Genomic DNA, 16692 nt, shown 5'->3' with positions numbered 1-16692 from the left:
TTTAAGCATTAGGAATTTATATATTTATAACATCTGCAAAAGAGAACATTACACGTGGGGTCTGCCCCGAGGATTTCCAGGAACACCTCTTTCTGTGGAGTTTGTAACACAGAAGAATTTTTTGAGGTGTGTCCCCAGGGTTTGCCTCTTTATCTGAGAACTTTCACACCCGTGGCCATTCCCAAGAATGGGCCCTGCCCTACACACACACACACACACACACACACACTCACAGAGCCACAGAACAGAGAGGTGGCCAACCCAGAGGAAGCACTCCAGAGGCGGCTGAGCCAATTGCCCTCCCTGGCCTGGGGATTAGGAATTGGGTCACCTAGAGATGGGTCAGTTAGTATAGGCACCAAAGTTTAGGGTCATGAAAAGACCAGCTGTGTTTCAGCAGAGATGAGAAAGCCAGTCTGCAGGGAGAGAGAAAGAGAGAAGGGAAAAAGCAGATGTACTGGGAAGCAGAGATGAGAGATCTCATGTTCTGAGAGAGACAGGTCATCGGGCAGAGACCAACAGAGGCCAGGAGACAGTGACCAAGCAACAGAGTGATTGACAAAGACACAGAACACAGTAGGAAAAAAAGAGAGACAGAGTCATAGACCGAAAGACAGAGCGACAGGGCGATGGCACCGTGGCTCCCCACATATCCCTCCACCTCTAGCCTGGCTGCTCCTCAGCCCAGGAGGTAAAGCACCACTTTCCTGTCCTTTTCAGAATAATCCGAAATCTGGGCGATTCAGTCACCAGACAGTGCTTGGGATTGAAGGGAGCTCGGCTGCGGTTTTGTGTCTGTTCTGATCATTTATTTTTACCCTTTTCGGGGGAGGGGGCATTCAGTGCTTTTTTTTTTTTCTCCAAAGGGAAGGGAATTAAGCATGACAGTCAGTATAACAAAACTTGCTAAATATGTCTCTGTTCAGACAACGGTATTTTTTCTCTAACTGCAGTCATTAAGTCAATGCTGCTGTAGGTGTGACACTTAAGTGACTGGGTTTTTATTTTCGTCCCCAAGGTAGAAAACTCTTGCCTACTTTCTTACTGTGCACTGGTTGGGTGAGGTGTCCAAGATTGTTCTGCAGCTTCAGAGAGCCAGGAACGGTTGATCCATGTAGGGCTCTGCCTTTGTCATCCCTGTGGAGTAAAAACCCCGCAACAGCAGGTTTTGAGACTGTTCTGTCCACCAGCTTGTAGTGTGTAGGAGGTACTCAATAAATCCTAGAATGGACAATAAATCCTGGAATGGACAAGGGACACACAAACAAGTGCCCATGGGTATAACCAGGGCCGAGGAATGGGAGGAGGAGAGCACAGAGGGCCGAGGTCCTGGGCTTCCGGGGTCTCCCCCATTTCCAGGTGGGCCCCAGTGGCCCCTTTCCTGCCGTGGGGCTGGCTGTGACGCTGCCTGGATGGAGTCAGGGCGGGTCCTGGGTTATGCCTGCCCTGGGACAGCTGAGGCTCAGGAGGAAGTGGGAGCGAGCAGGCTCACTTCCGGTCTGGCTCACGGCAGAGGAATAAAGCCAGCTCCAGGGTGGAGCTCACGAGGGTGGGAGCCACAGGGATCTGAGAGAGGGACCTGGGCTGCCCTTTTCTCATCACAACAAACATGCTAGGCTGGGCTCCGATGAGGCCGCTGCCATTTCGCCCCCGCTCCATTTCTTCCTGTGTCCCTGCCTCAATTCTGCAGGGGCAGTGGGGAAGGGAGAGTGCCCAGCCCAAGCCCATCCCGGCTGTGCAGAGAGATTGCAGGGTCTGGGAAGACTGCCCCTCTGGTCACCACCCAGGTGACCTGAAGTGTCACAGAGCTGCAGTTGCCAGTGGTGGGCTGGGCTGCAACCTCCCTAGCTGTCCCAGGGGGAGGGTTGAGGCTGCCCCCTCCAGCCCCGCCAGCCCCACCAGCCCTACCAAGTTAAGGCAGCAAGGCCAACGCTGCTCTCCCAGTGTTGATTCAGTCGTTCCTTCACTTGTTCATTGACTGACTGCCTCCTCCCATGAGAACCCAAGGCCCGGTGGCCCACAGAAGGTGCTCCATAAGCATCAGAAGCAGGACGAAGGGCTCTCCCTTTTCAGGTGTACTTTAGTCTCTGCATTTCACCAAAGGCTCGTGAGTCCATTTTCCTGAGTTTCCAGGTCCGAGATTTCCTTTAATTTTCTTCCTGGCTTCGGGAGTCCTGGGGGGGCCCTCATCCCCTAAGGATTCTGTAGTTTTCACTCTATTGTCTCAGGCAATGACTGTTGCCACGTGAAGTTCAAAGCTGTGCTGGTTATCAACATTTTTGAAAGTCATCTGACTTTGTTTCCTCTGCTTGAAAGTTGGGAGAAGCCTTTATTTTTCCATCAAGTTTAGGAATTTCACCAGAATATATCTTAGGGTCCGGTTGGCTTCTCATTTGAATTGGTACAAGATGACCCATCTTAGTTCATTGTAACAATTTAGCAAATATTAAGGGCTTACTATGCGCTAGGCACTGTTTTAAGTTCTGGGGAGACAGCAGTGAAGAAAACAGAAAAAACTCTCTGCCCTTGTGTGTGTGTACCTGTGTGTGTGTGTGTGTGTGTGTGAGAGAGAGAGAGAGAGAGAGAGAGAGAGAGAGAGAGAGAGGGAGAGAGAGGGAGGGTGGAAGGGAGGGAGAGGGAAATAGGAAGAGAGAAAACAAACAAGTTTTGATTACTGATTCCGTTCCACTGATTTATTTAGAAACTTCAGGAACTTCCCCCCCCATATTAAATCTTCACACTTTATCCTAAATGTCCGGCATTTTCCCCGAGCTTTGCTTCCATCTCTCCATTAATTTCCCCCATTTGCCACAGAGGTTTCTCTTGCCTATCTCGTTTAATAATCCAATCTCCTCTAATCCTATTAATCACAGCTTCCAGTGACAAGCTAATGTGATGGGCACCCACTTGCCCTGCACTGTCCTTGTCTGATCACCCTGAGAATTGGTAATAGCTGTTTTCTAAAATCTTCTTTCATTTCACATGAGACATTCTTTTCAGAGAATAGGATTATCAATACAATTTCACTGCTTCTTTTACTTCTGTGCTCGGGGCTTTCTCACTGAGATCAGATTAGTTTTCTTCCTCTTATATTCAGACTTCCTTGCAATTCATGTGTAGATCCAATGAGAGCAAGTGGATTTTTTTTTTAAATCATTAAACCTTGTAATATATATTCGTTCAAAAGGGAGAAGAGAGAGGAAATCGGGAAGGAGAGGAGGGGAGGGGAGAAGACAGGACGATTTAAATAGGGCCTCCCCTTCTACTTAGAGAGCACATGCCCCGCAATGAGCAGAGATCGGAGATGTGATGGGAACCTGTGGTTCTCTCCGTGGTCTAGGGTCCCACCTGCCCCTTATATGTGACTCTAATAACTAAAGATGTGTTTTTCAAACAACAAGACCCATAAGGTAAACCAACTACTTCATCTGCCCAACCAAAGAAACAGCTATCTCTTCCCAACTGAAGGGAAAACTGGCTGAAGTGGATTTTCAATAGATGGTACTATACAGTAGAGAAATTTATGGGTAATTTAAAGGGTTTTCATGAGTGACTCTGACTATATGGGATAAAGTCTTACATGGAGATTTTCGAATCCAATCCTCAGGTAAGATGTGACCCCATTGTACTAGACGTCTCAACCGCAGTGTCTGGGATGCCATAGCCCTTTCTGATGGCCAAAGTGGGCAGACCCCTCTCCTCAGAGACCCCAATTTATAGGCCCCCCCTGACAATCTATGGCTTGGTACAAAATAGGCAACATGAGCCAATCAGATTCTCCCTCTCTGAAACCTGAAATTGGAACCACCAAAGAAGGAGGCTGCTAGCCATGGCAGCTGAGGCTTGAAAGTCACACACTGCCACTTCTGCAGTTCCCTACTGGTCACACAGGTCAGCCCTGTTCACTGGGAGGGAACTTCATGGACACAATTCACTAACTTAACATTTATGGGTACCTGTGATGTGCCAGGCACTGTTCTAGTTTGTGAGGATATAGAGATGAACAAGGTCCCGGCTCTTATAACACTTACCCAGAGGGCTGCTCTAGGCAAGCAAGAAATAGGTACATGAGCAAGATGGTCAGAGAACAGCAGAAAGCCCTGAGTTTTGGAGTGAAGCCATGAATTTTCTCTGCAAGTAACTATTTTCTTTTTGAGAAACAGCTCTCAGCTTTCTATTGGGTTCTGTTGTTGTTTGTAAGATTAAGTATGGAAGAAGGGTTGACAATGAGGTTAAGTAACTAAGGGGGTAGATTGTGGAGGATAAACGTCATCAACTCACTTTGGCTTCAAAACCAAGGAACACGCTTCCTATATTTTGCGAATTCCCCACCCAATGAACTCACACCTCCCCATGGCGGAAGCCAGATCATTTCCCAGCCTCACTTGCAGACGGGGCAGAGCATGTGACTTAAGACACCACCAATCTGATGCACTTGCATGAGGCTAAGTGTCACTGAGAAGCAGGTGCCAAGACATCTTCTCTAGAGAGGATGACAGCAGATCCAGCCGGCTCTCAGAGGCAGCAGGAGCAGGCACCCCAATGGTGGTGTCCATCATCAAGTGCACCCCCAGAGCAAACGACGGTGTGAGCGCAATGGGGGTTATCCACACAGATGGCCTCCATGCCTGGTTCTCTGTTTTCCTGGAGATTTTATGAGGTACCTAATATCCTTTAACAAATGCCTTTCCAGCTTAGACCAGCTAGAGAGGAGTGTGTTGCTGGTACAGGAAGGGAGAGCAGCAGTAAACGAGATAATTTCAGAGAGAGGTCAGTGCTAGGAAGAAGTTAACACACAGTGATATGGATGGGCACCTCCTAAGGAAACGCAGCATGACATTGGAACTGACTGCGTGGCAAACCATAAAATGCAAATTACGTATCATCACTCACGTAGTATCTACAAACATGTAACAGTGAACAACAACCAAAAACACAAGGTGATGTGAAACAGAGTGACAGGCTAGGGCAGGGGCTATTTTTGATAAGGTGGTCAGGGAAGCCTGTCTGAGGAGGTGACATTTGAGCTGAGACGTGAAAGATGAGAAGGAACCAGCCATGCAAAGATCTGGGTAAGGAGAATTCTAGGCAGAGGGAGCAGAAAATATAAAGGATGAACTTGGGAAGTTGAGGGATAGATGGAAGGTTGGTGTGTTTAGTGGGTAAAGAAGAACATGATGAGGGACTTCCCTGACGGTCCAGTCATTAAGACTCCGAGCTTCCACTGCAGGGGGCACAGGTTCGATCCCTGGTTGGGGAACTAAGATGCCACAGGCCGAGTGGCACAGCCAAAAAAAAAAAGAAGGACATGATGAGATTGGACAGTAGGTAGGGGCCAGTTCATGCCAGGCTTTGTAGGCCATGGCCAGGCATTTGTATTTGATTCTAAGGGTGGTGGGAAGCCATCAGAGGCTTTAAACAGGGAGTGATATGGTACTGTGGTAGCCAGTCTCCAAAATGCTCCCATTGATCCTCACCTCCTGGTATTTACACGCTTGTGTAGTCCCTCCCACACAGAATATAGCTGATGAGTGTAACCCTAGAATACTGCAGAAATGAGCATGTGACTTTCAAGGCTAGGTCTTAAAAGACATTGTGACTTTGGGACTTCCCTGGTGGTCCAGCGGTTAAGACTCTGCACTCCCAATGCAGAGGACCTGGGTTTGATCCCTGGTCAGGGAACTAGATCCTGCATGCCGCAACTAAGAGCCTGCATGCCGCAACTAAATATCCCACATGCTGCAACTAAAGGAGCCTGCACACTGCAGTGAAGATCCCTCGTGCCACAACTAAGACCGGTGCAGCCAAATAAATAAATAAATACTAAAAAAAAAAAAAAAAAGACATTGTGACTTTGTCTTGCTCCCTGAGTCACTCCCTCTGGGGAAGCCAGCTGCCATGTTGTGAGGATGCTCAAGCAGCCCAATGGAGAGGCCCACCGGTGATGCACTGAGACCTCCTGCCTACAGCCTTGTGAGTGAGACACCTAGGAAGCAGATCCTCCAGGCCCAGTCAAGCCTTCAAATGACTACAACTCCAACCGACATCTTGACCACAACTTCACGAGAGACCCTGAGCCAGAACCACCCAGGTAAGCAGCTCCAAATTCTTGACCCATACGTGTGTGTGATCATAAATATTTGTTGTTCTAGGCCACTGAGTTTTGGGATAATTTGCTACCTCTACCCATTGTTACGGCTGGTGTCTGTTCTGCTTGGCAGATGCCCATGCTTTAGTAGTTGTTAGGTATCTTGACTATTAGCCCTGAGTAGGAGTAATGACACAGAGAGGAGGTAGAGTCATGAGTGAGAGGAGACCAAATGATGGAGGCAGAGAGAAGGGCAGCACCCTGGGGAGGGCTGGGTCACTCGTGCTATTTGGGGGAGGACAGAGCAAAGATCTGCATCCAGGTTGTTCTCCTGGGTTCCCAAGTCTGCGGACTCACTATAAATGCCCCACGACTTCGGGTGATATGGGTGAGCTCTCTTCCTTGTTCCACTCCGAGCAATTTCAGACCTGAGGCTGGAGGATGGGGCTGTTGTCCTGGTTCCCTCTCTTGGGCCGAGTAGAGCGCTCAGTCCAGATATGGGCACCGGCCACCGGCCAGCTTCCTTCACGCAGTTATGACCGCATACTCACTGCACGTCAGCCTCCCCAGCCAGGTGGGAGAGGGGCTGTGTGAAGGGAATCCATTTCTTCATCTCCTCCCATTAGGAGGGGCTGGATTATATGGACTCAGATTCTGAGCTATGCTCCGCTTTAAAAAAAAAAAAAAAATTTGTTTATTTGGTTGCGCAGGGTCTTAGTTGCAGCAGGTGGGCTTCTTGGCTGTGGCTCGCTGGCTCCTTAGTTGTGGCACTCGGGCTCCTTAGTTGTGGCATGTGAACTCTTAGTTGCAGCATGCATGTGGGATCTAGTTCCCTGACCAGGGATCGAACCCGGGCCGCCTGCATTGGCAGCGTGGAGTCTTATCCACTGCACCACCAAGGAAGTCCCTGCTCCTCCTTTTTTGTTCTGGCTGTGCCTGAGGGTTTGTTGGGGTTGATTTCAAGGACATTTTAATGGGATTTAGGGATGGGAGGTGCTGGAATTTCAGCTCACTCTAAATAATTTCTTGAAAATCAGACACATGGCATTAATTTAAAAAACACTACATAGAAAAAGTTCAAACAATACAAAAATATAAAAAGTGAACTCCCCTTACTCTTCCCACTCTCTGATTATTTAGATTATCTTTGGTTTTTCTCTAATACAAATAGTTCTGTGATACACATACTTGTTCACATTTCCACGAACCGTTGAGCAAGTATTTCTAAGGAATAGATTCCTAGAAGTTTATCTGCACATTTTACATACGCTGATGGGTTCTCCCCAAGGTTCTTCAAAAGACTGTACCAGCACAAAAGCTCACACTATACAGGAGCACGCTTTTCTTCTTTCCAACGCTAGATATTATCACTTTAAAAATTTGCATTTCTCTGATCCCTAGTGAGCATAAATGTCATTTCTCAACTAGTGGCCATTTGAATTTCTTCTCTTGCAAATTGCCTGTTCTTGTCCTTTGACCATTTATGTCTTGAAAAATAAAGCTTCATCCTTTGATATGAAGGGACTCTGCATATTTCAGGTTATTATGCATGTTGTACCTAATGTCTATCATTTGCCTTTTATCTTTGATATGGTCTCTAGCCCTACAGAAGTTTTACATTTTTATGAGGTCAAATCTGTCCACTTTTCCCTTTAGGGCTTCTAGATTTTGTCTTGCTTAGGAAAGTTTTCCCCACTCCAAGAATATAAAAAATAGTTTATCATATTTTCTTCCAGTGCCTTAATAATTCTGTTTGATGGCTGATGTCAAATTGTTCTCCAGAAAGGTTTACCAGTTTACATCCCATCAGCTGTGTGTATGAGCCCTTCCCCACACCCTCACCAGCCCTGAGCATCCGCAATCTTTTCAAATCCTTGCCAGGAGTGAACAGTTTGTATCTTGTTGTTTTAATTAGCATTTCTTTAATTATCAGTGAGATCCAGAATCTTTTCATATGGGTATTAGTTATTTGTATTTCTTTTTCTGTGAACTGCCTGATGGTATCTTCACCCTGGTTTTTCTGTTGGCTGTCAGTCTTTATCTTCTGATAAAGGGCTCACTGTTTCTTAAGGAAACGAACCCTGTGTCTGGCCCCGTGTGGTAAATAAGGCCCCCCAGTTTGCCCTTATATCTCTGCTGTCTGCTAGCAGCATCCGTTGCCAGCTGCTTGGTGCAGTGGGGTGGGGAGGAGCCACACGCCCCCAGTCACCTTGTCAGCCTGGGCCTCTCCTGCTCCCTGTGCCCGCCTGCCCTGCCCTTGGTGCACCCCAAAGGCCAGCCCCTCCCTTTACAGAATCCTCTTCTGAATATTTATGGCTAGATTTTCACCTTCAACTCAATTCCAGCTATTTGCCTTTCACTCTTCAGCATCCTTTACTCCTCATAATTTCTGATAATGAGGATATCCCTTTGTAGTTTCTAGCCCTATGATAGATTTTTTAAAAATACATATTTTTAAAATTAATTAATTAATTAATTTTTGGCTGCGTTGGGTCTTCGTTGCTGTGCGCGGGCTTTCTCTAGTTGCGGTGAGTGCGGGCTACTCTTCTTTGCGGTGCGTAGGCTTCTCATTGCGTTGGCTTCTCTTGTTGTGGAGCTCGGGCTCTAGGAGCGTGGGCTTCAGCAGTTGTGGCACGCAGGCTCAGTAGTTGTAGCTTGCGGGCTCTAGACCGCAGGCTCAGTACTTGTGGTGCACGGGCTTAGTTGCTCCACGGCATGTGGGATCTTTCTGGACCAGGGATCAAACCCGTGTCCCCTGCATTGGCAGGCGGATTCTTAACCACTGCGCCACGAGGGAAGTCCGTTTTTTCTGGTTTTAAACTGTATTTTCTCCAAGATTTCAGGTCTAAAATCATTTGGTAAAATGTTTATTTTACCCAAGACATTTTAACAAGCTTGCATTTTCAAGCCACACTCTCATTCACACAAACCAGATGACCACGGAGACGTTTTTGAATTGATTAAATGAATGAATGAATGAATAAAATCACCTCTAGACCAGAGGCTGCCAATCAACCCGTCCTGGGCTGGGTGCCCGGTAACCCTGACCACAAGGAGGTGGAAGAACACCAGGGGGCGCTCTTTACAGGCCACAGCCCCTTCTCCAGTTAATACTAAATTCTCAGGTGTGGCTTCTTGGGCAGTCATTTATTTGTATTAATACTGGCCATCAATAGATGTAATAATAATATCCCTGAATTGGTCAGAGGCATCTCTCAGGCTTCCCGCAGCCTGGGCCCACTGGATCTTCCATGTTGGAAACCCTGGGTGCCCTCTCATCCTTTTCTTGTGCTCTTTTCTGTGCTCCACCCTTTCCCTTCTCCTTCTTTGGTCCTCTCAAAGTCTGATTCTCCTGCTCTCATCCATCTCTACCTGTCTCCATGCCTTTCCCTGTGTGTTCCACAGAACATCAGACTCACAAGATGGTCCTGACAAAAAGGACTCAGGGGTCGAACACATTTGAGCAATGCCGACTTAGTCAACCTCTTGGAGGTGGGTTGGCACGTGAGGGCCCCTTGCGAAGTCCTTCAGTGAAGACAGCTTTTCACTGTGCTTAAGCAGCCAGTACCCCAGGCCTGTAGGAGCACTGCTCTGTGCACCCCTTATCAGCATTCTGCAGAACTAGCATTTGTCAGGCCTTGCCATGGGGAGTGCTGGTTCTCAGGCCCCCGGGTGGGAAGTGATTAAACAGCGCTGTTTGCAGTGGCTAGAGGTGTGTGCTGGTGTAACCGCGGAAGCCCAGGGAGTTCTTTCTTCAGAAAGAACCTGGAGCCAGAAGTGACACGTTTCACCAACTCCCACTGCTACCGGCTGATCTGAAAGAGAAGGCAGAGTCAGAAGCAGGAGCCCAGATGGCAGACCAGCCCCCCGGGCCGGGGAAGACACAGAGCTGCAGAGATTCCCAGGCTGCCTCTTGGGGAGTTCAGCCTCGCAAGCTGGTGAACTGAAGCAACTCTTCGCTCCAGGGGACTTATGAGAAAGTTAGTGGGGCAGCACACAGCCTGGGAGAACTGCTGAACAACCAGGCCTCCCGATGGCAGAATAATGGCCGCGCAGGGGCCTGGGGAACCTTCTCTCCAAGGCACTGCCATTAATGTGGCTCAATTTCACTGACACTCCACCCCCACCCAGCTCTCCCATTCAAGCTTCAAAGTCCTGGGAGGGAACATCTGATTGGCCAAGTGGATCAAGCAAACATGCCAGGGGACCCTGTGTGCGCTGGCCTGGCTTCTGGGAGGGGAGAGCCCAGCAGCCTCCAGTTTGCCTGGCTCCTCCTGCAACCAGTAAATGGGCCCCAGGCAGTGTGCCAGGCTTGTTGGAGGGAAACCAAGGCCCTGCAGAAAGCAGCTGAGGAAGATTCAGTACTTACAAGGCCAGGTTTTGAGCAGGTGAAGAATAAGCATCATCTGAGGTTAGTCCTGAGGCTCCTGAATCAGGAAAGCTGGTGCATCCAGAAGATTCAAGTTTGGCTGCGGGTGCCCTGGCCAGACTGGTCAGTGTCAGTCACACCAGCTCCTTAGAGAGGAGGGTGGAGACTCCACAGGAGCCCTCTGTGCGTGGCGAAAACTATTCAGGGCTCCTTTCAGAATGTGAGCTTGCTCTTAAGAAATCCTTTTGTTGTGTTTCTGAGATCTAGCAATGAAGGACCCATTTAGTGAAAAGAGTAACAGTGAAAACGATAGCTAACATTTAGGAAGTGCTTAAATCAGGAAACTGAATCACACAGAGGCCACTCGCTTGCCCTGGCTTCAGAGCCACAAAGAGGCAGATTTGAACCCAGGTCTCTTAACTCTGGAGCCTACACCCTTGGCCCCTGAGCAGTACTGCGTCTAGGTCTTGGTCCTATACACAGGCTGACCATATGTCCCTGTCCCTGTTTATGCTGGTTGTCCTGGCACAATTATTAACAGTGTCTCCTTTCACTCACCAAAGTGTTCTGGTTTGGATGACAAATTTTAAGGAAAGTAGGGTAGGTGGAACTAGGATTAGCATCACAAGATGCTGATGGGCAGAGTTTGGAAAACCCAGTCCACAGCTGTTCTCACTGTGCCAGAACTCTGGCTCTCAGTACTCATTCTCCCAGGGTGGGTCTGTATTATATTAGTGACATGGCCTTCACTGCCGCTGGATACTCGGGCACTTTGTAAGGAAGGCTTCCAGGATTTCCATACCCCAAGGCTCTTTGTTTCTATTTGGACAAAGAGCTTAGTTTTCTCCCTGCTCCCACACCCCTACATCTACTTACCAGGGTCTTCTCCCTGTTTTCATACATTACCTGGCTAGGAAAGCAGCCACTGTGGTCCCTGGTGCTCCCAGGTAAGGGCAACTATGCCTGAGTGTTTTCCCCAGTGGTGGGTACCGAAGATTAGGGCTTTGGAACCTTCTTGTCCATACTTGCAGGTGAGTCCTGGAAGCATAGGCCTGGGCTCTCCACTTGGACTTGGCTATCCTGGACAGAGTGCCGATGGAAAGAATGATATTGGGTGCCATCTAGCTGGGCACTGGGGAGTCAGAATTGAATGAGATGCAGTCCTTTCTTCAAACTGTTCACAGGCCAGAGGGAGGGCAGACTGCTACAAAATAAGCCCTACAGTTAATAAGTAAAGCTGTGGGCACAAAGTGCATCTCAAGCACAAAAGAGGAAATGAACAGAGAACGTGTATCGGTCAACTATTGTCACAACAATGCTGCATAACAAATGACCCCATAATTCAATCACTTACTGTTACAAGCATTTATTTCTGGCTCATGTGTCTGCACACTGACTGGGGCAGCCCTGACAATTTCAGCTGGGCCTGGTTAGACTGGCTCCTGGGCATGGATTACATGGAGGTCTACCCTGCCTCTCATTCTCCTGGAACCACTGGGCCATGCAGGGAAAGATGTGCTCGTGGCAATGGCAGAAACACGAGTGGGCGGGCTCTGCCACCAGCTCATGACAAGGCTGTACTCCAGGTCTTGTCTCCAAATATCTCATTGGTCGAAGCAAGTCACATAGCAGAGCCCAAGAGCAAAGGGGCCTGGAGGTATACCACTGCCAAAGCGGGAAGGCAGAGAAGTAAATATTTGCCAAGCAATAATCCAGAACATACAAAAGGCTTCACAGAGGAGGTATCACTTGACCTTGGTCTTGAAGGAGAAGTTGGGTTTTTCCAGGTGAATATGGGATAGGGCACTGCTATCAAAGGGATGAAGTGTGTGTGTGTGTGTGTGTGTGTGTGTGTGTGTGTGTGTGTGTGTGTTGGGGGCGGGTGCTGTTAGGGTAGTGGTGGTGGCCTGGTCATAGAGGCCCCCTGAGCCAGAAATCTGGCATGTCCTTTCTTTGAAAACAAGGGACTTCCCCAGTGGTCCAGTGGCTAAGACTCTGTGCTCCCAATGCAGGGGGCATGGGTTGGATCCCTGGTTGGGGAACTAAGATCCCACATGCTGTGTGGTGTGGCCAAAAAAAAGAAAAAAGAAAATAATACTCTCTGGGTTCCCCACCCTAGTCATTTTCTTTATTTCCAAATTCTAAGACTTCAACTATGTGCCACCAAATACAAGTTGAAGACTCTTTTCAGCAAGGAGTCATACTGGAAAGTATTAGCGCTTGTCCCTACATTGGGGATTTATGCCAGTTTCACTGGGCATAAATCAGCCAATTTTATAGTCCGCCTACCCCCTTTTCAGAATTGAGGTCTCCAACCTTGCTCCTAGCAGCCACCCCTCTTGGCTGTGACCACCAAAGCCCTCCCTGAACAGACTTCTTGGGGACAAGTCAAGTCAAACATGAGGTGAATCAAAGTAAAGAACTCAAGAATGGAGGGCTGGGAAACCCACTCTAAAAGGACTGGCAGTGAGCAGGGGACCCGCGCACGCACAGAACAGGGGCCAAACAATGGTGGGAAGGATGGTTACAGGACAGGATGCAGGTAGTTACAAACCTTGACAATGTAAAAATAAGAACTCACAACATTTGGGAGGGGGGAAGAGATAGGAAGTGGGTGAGCTCATTTCCTCATCCTAAATCCGCAGGCTGTCAAGAGATGCCATCTACAGTTGAAGCATATTTAAAGAATGAATTCGGCCTCTGGATATTTTTCTTTCCTTTTAATTATTTGCAGCTTGGCAATTTCTTTAGTTACATTTAGGCTTCTTCTTCTTCTTTTTTTTTTCCTTTCTGTTGAACACTTTTTCCAAAAAGAGCATGTACTGTGTGAACACTTTTTGGTAAAAATTTCCATCAATCTACCTGTCCTTTTCTCTGAATCGGTGCATAGACAGATGTCTCCATCGATGCTTCTGGGGGTGCTGGCTTTCCAGAGCACTTGAAAATTTTCTTTTTTGTGCTCTTCAGTGTTACTGGAAGTTCTTTCTATTTATTTGGCTGCTGCTGGGTCTTAGTTGCAGCACGCGGGATCTTTTAATTGCTGCATGTGGTCTCTTTTAGTTGCAGGGCTCTTTTAGTTGCAGCCTGTGGGATCTAGTTCCCCCACCAGGGATCGAACCCGGGACCCCTGCATTGGGAGTCTTAACCACTGGACCACCAGGGAAGTCCCTTGAATTTCTTATAATGTGCGTGCACTACTATTGTAGAAGCAAAGCCTTTTATTTAAAAACTGAAAATACATTTCTGGAAAAGAGAAAATCGGGCGCTCCCTTCTGGCTCGTGCTTCCTGCGTGCGCTGCCGGACAGTCTGGTTCCCGGGTGGGTGAGGGGGCCGGTCCAGCCCCTGGGAGGCGTGGGTGCGTGGCCCGGGCACGGGAGGCCCGGCGGTGCCGCTTCCCCAGCTCCGCCAGCATGTTTGAACCTTGGGGACCCGCCCGCGTGCAGGGTCTGTGCTCCACGTGTCGCCGGGTGACTCTGTGCCGCTCTGGGCCTGCTTCCTCATCCGGAAACCCAAGAAGCCATCCTTGGCCTGCCTCACGTCCAGGTTGCTGTGAGGGATGTGTGATGTGCAGGGCCTGAGTGTCCACAGTGGAGCGGTCACTAGAGAGACATTAATACACTCTGCCATCATAGGATTCGATTCTAAGCCACGGTGCCGCCACCACAGGCTAAAGGTTAAATTGGAGAGGAGAGGGTCAGGTGGCACTGCCGGCTGTTTCCAGGTCCCAACAGCCACTCTATGCTGCAGCTCCATCTAGTGTCCACATGGGGACACAGGCCCATATAACTGGTTTAGGGTAAAATTTCCATACTTGCAAATGGTAAAGGGCTCATTAGGCAAACAGGACCTAAATACGACCAGTTTAAAACACTCCTCCCCATACTAAGGTTTGGGATTTCAAAGCAAGCACTATACAAATTCAGCACTTATAAAGATGTGTACATCCTTTGTTTGAAAGGACAGCGAATTCGTGCAACAAATGATATTTATAATAATTGACATTTATTGAGTGTTTAGGATGTGCTTGGCACAATTCTAAGTGCTTTCATTATGAGTTCACTGCACCCTTTACAAAGCTGTGAAACCAGGGTGGGGTTGGAGGTACTTATTGTTTCGCTTTAAGATAAGAACCCTGGGGCACACAAAGATAAAAGTAAAACCTGTCACTCTGCTAATTTCTGAGGGGAGGCAGAGGCTGCCTAGTGGGCCAGAGAGGAGGAGGGAGCCAGATGGGAAGCTACTGCCAGGCTCAGGAGAGGGAGAATGGGGGCTGAGACAGCCCTCCGGGACTCAGGCTGGATCTGAGGGGAGGAGGAGAGCTATGCAGAAGGGCTCGCTCTCCAGCTTGAGCATCAGGGTAGTTAGAGGCTCTGATCTGAGAGGGCGGACAGTAGTTAGCAGTTTGAACATATTTACAGTAAGTCCCCTACATACAAACCTGCAAGTTGCGAACTTTCAAAGAGGTGAACGTGCATCTGGTTGCAGCAAGGAAGCTGTGCCATCAGTGTCAGGTGTGAGTGAAACTGCAGCTCACCCTCCGAATCCTATTGCTGACAATCCTTCAGCTCTACCATCTCCCACCTCCTCTCCCTCCTCCAGTCAGTAACTCTTCTTGCCTGTTCACTCGATGCCAGCCCCTGGATGCCAGCTGTTGTACTGTACTACTGTACTTCTCAAGGTACTGTACTGTAAGATTAAAAATGTTTTCTTTGGGCTTCCCTGGTGGCGCAGTGGTTAAGAATCCGCCTGCCAATGCAGGGGGCACGGGTTTGAGCCCTGGTCTGGGAAGATCCCACAGGCCGCAGAGCAACTAAGCCCATGCGCCACAACTACTGAGCCTGCACTCTAGAGCCCGCGAGCCACAACTACTGAAGCCCGCGAACCACAACTACTGAGCCCGTGCACCCAGAGCCCGTGCTCCACAAGAGAAGCCACCGCAGTGAGAAGCCCATGCACCCTGTGCACCGCAATGAAGAGTAGCCCCTGCTCGCCGCAACTAGAGAAAGCCCGCGCGCAGCAACAAAGACCCAAGGCAGCCAAAAATAAATTAAAAATTTTAAAAAGTTCTATTTTTTTGTGTTTGTTTTTTATGTATTATTTGTGTGAAAAGTATGATAAACCTATTACAGTACAGTACGATATAGCTGATTGTGTTAGTTGTGTACCTAGGCTAACTTTGTTGGACTTGCGAACGAGCTCTCAGAACTCGTTCGTATGTAGGGGACTTACTGCATTGAGCACCTACTACATGCCAGGCACCGTGGCTGTAGAATTCAGGTAGAAGACACGGCCCCTGTCCTTGCAGAGTCGAGAGCCCCGTGGGGAAGGCCGGTGTCCAAGGTGATGATGAATGCTTGCCGGTGTCCACAGATCTGTGAAGGACGGTGCAGCGGGCCGCACAGGGTGGAGTGCGGGTGGGCCTGCGCTGACAGGCAGGTGGGGTAGGAGGCTGGATGTGGGAGGTCATCAGCTTGGAGGTGACGGCCTGGGGACAGTGTGTCTGAGAAGAGATGGCAGTGGAGGAGGGTACACATAGGAGATGGATATGCCCTGAGAGAACAAGAGGAAAAGGATTTACTGGAGCCGGAGAGAGGATCTGGGGGGAAAGGGAGCGGCCACAGGGCTCAAATGTCAGGGGAGGGCCAAGGAGGAGAGGGACTGGACAGGCCAGAGGAGTTGAGAAGGGAGCTGAGTGTGAGCGACTCTTCCAGGAAGGGAGGGAGGCAGGGCTGTGGTTGGAGGAGAGTGTGGTTCCATTGTTTGTTTTTAACAAGGAGGAGACCACCTACAGGCTGAGGGGAAAGAGCCACTGGAGAGGATGAGAAGGAGGCCTGGCGGAGGGTAGGGAATCCTTGGAGGGAGCACAGATCAATCACACATGAAAAATGAGAACCAGGTAAGGCAGAGGGGAAGGCGGGAAGGATGGGTATAGATTTGGGCAAGTTTACCAGGAAAAAGGATGGAGTGGGGAGCAGGTGCGAGCCGCTGGGACGTGGAGGGAGCTGCCCCCTGAAGGCCTGGAGTTTCTGGTCGTGAGGAGAGCAGGGCCCTGATGAGGGCCTTGAGGAGAGGAGAGGTCTGGAGTGCCCCTGGATAGCAGGAGAGGGACGGGGTTAAGGGACAGTGTGTGGTGGTTGGTTCTGGTGGGACTCCTGGCAGAGAAACTTTAAGGGTCAGAGCAGAGGAGGGCTGGTGAGGGTGTCATGAAGGCCTCTGACCCAGTGGGCTAGGCCG

Source organism: Eubalaena glacialis, chromosome 2 (assembly GCF_028564815.1).
Source record: "Eubalaena glacialis isolate mEubGla1 chromosome 2, mEubGla1.1.hap2.+ XY, whole genome shotgun sequence".
NCBI classification, from domain to species: domain Eukaryota; kingdom Metazoa; phylum Chordata; class Mammalia; order Artiodactyla; family Balaenidae; genus Eubalaena; species Eubalaena glacialis.
The sequence above is the reverse complement of the archived record's forward strand: the minus strand, read 5'-3'. Positions refer to the sequence as shown.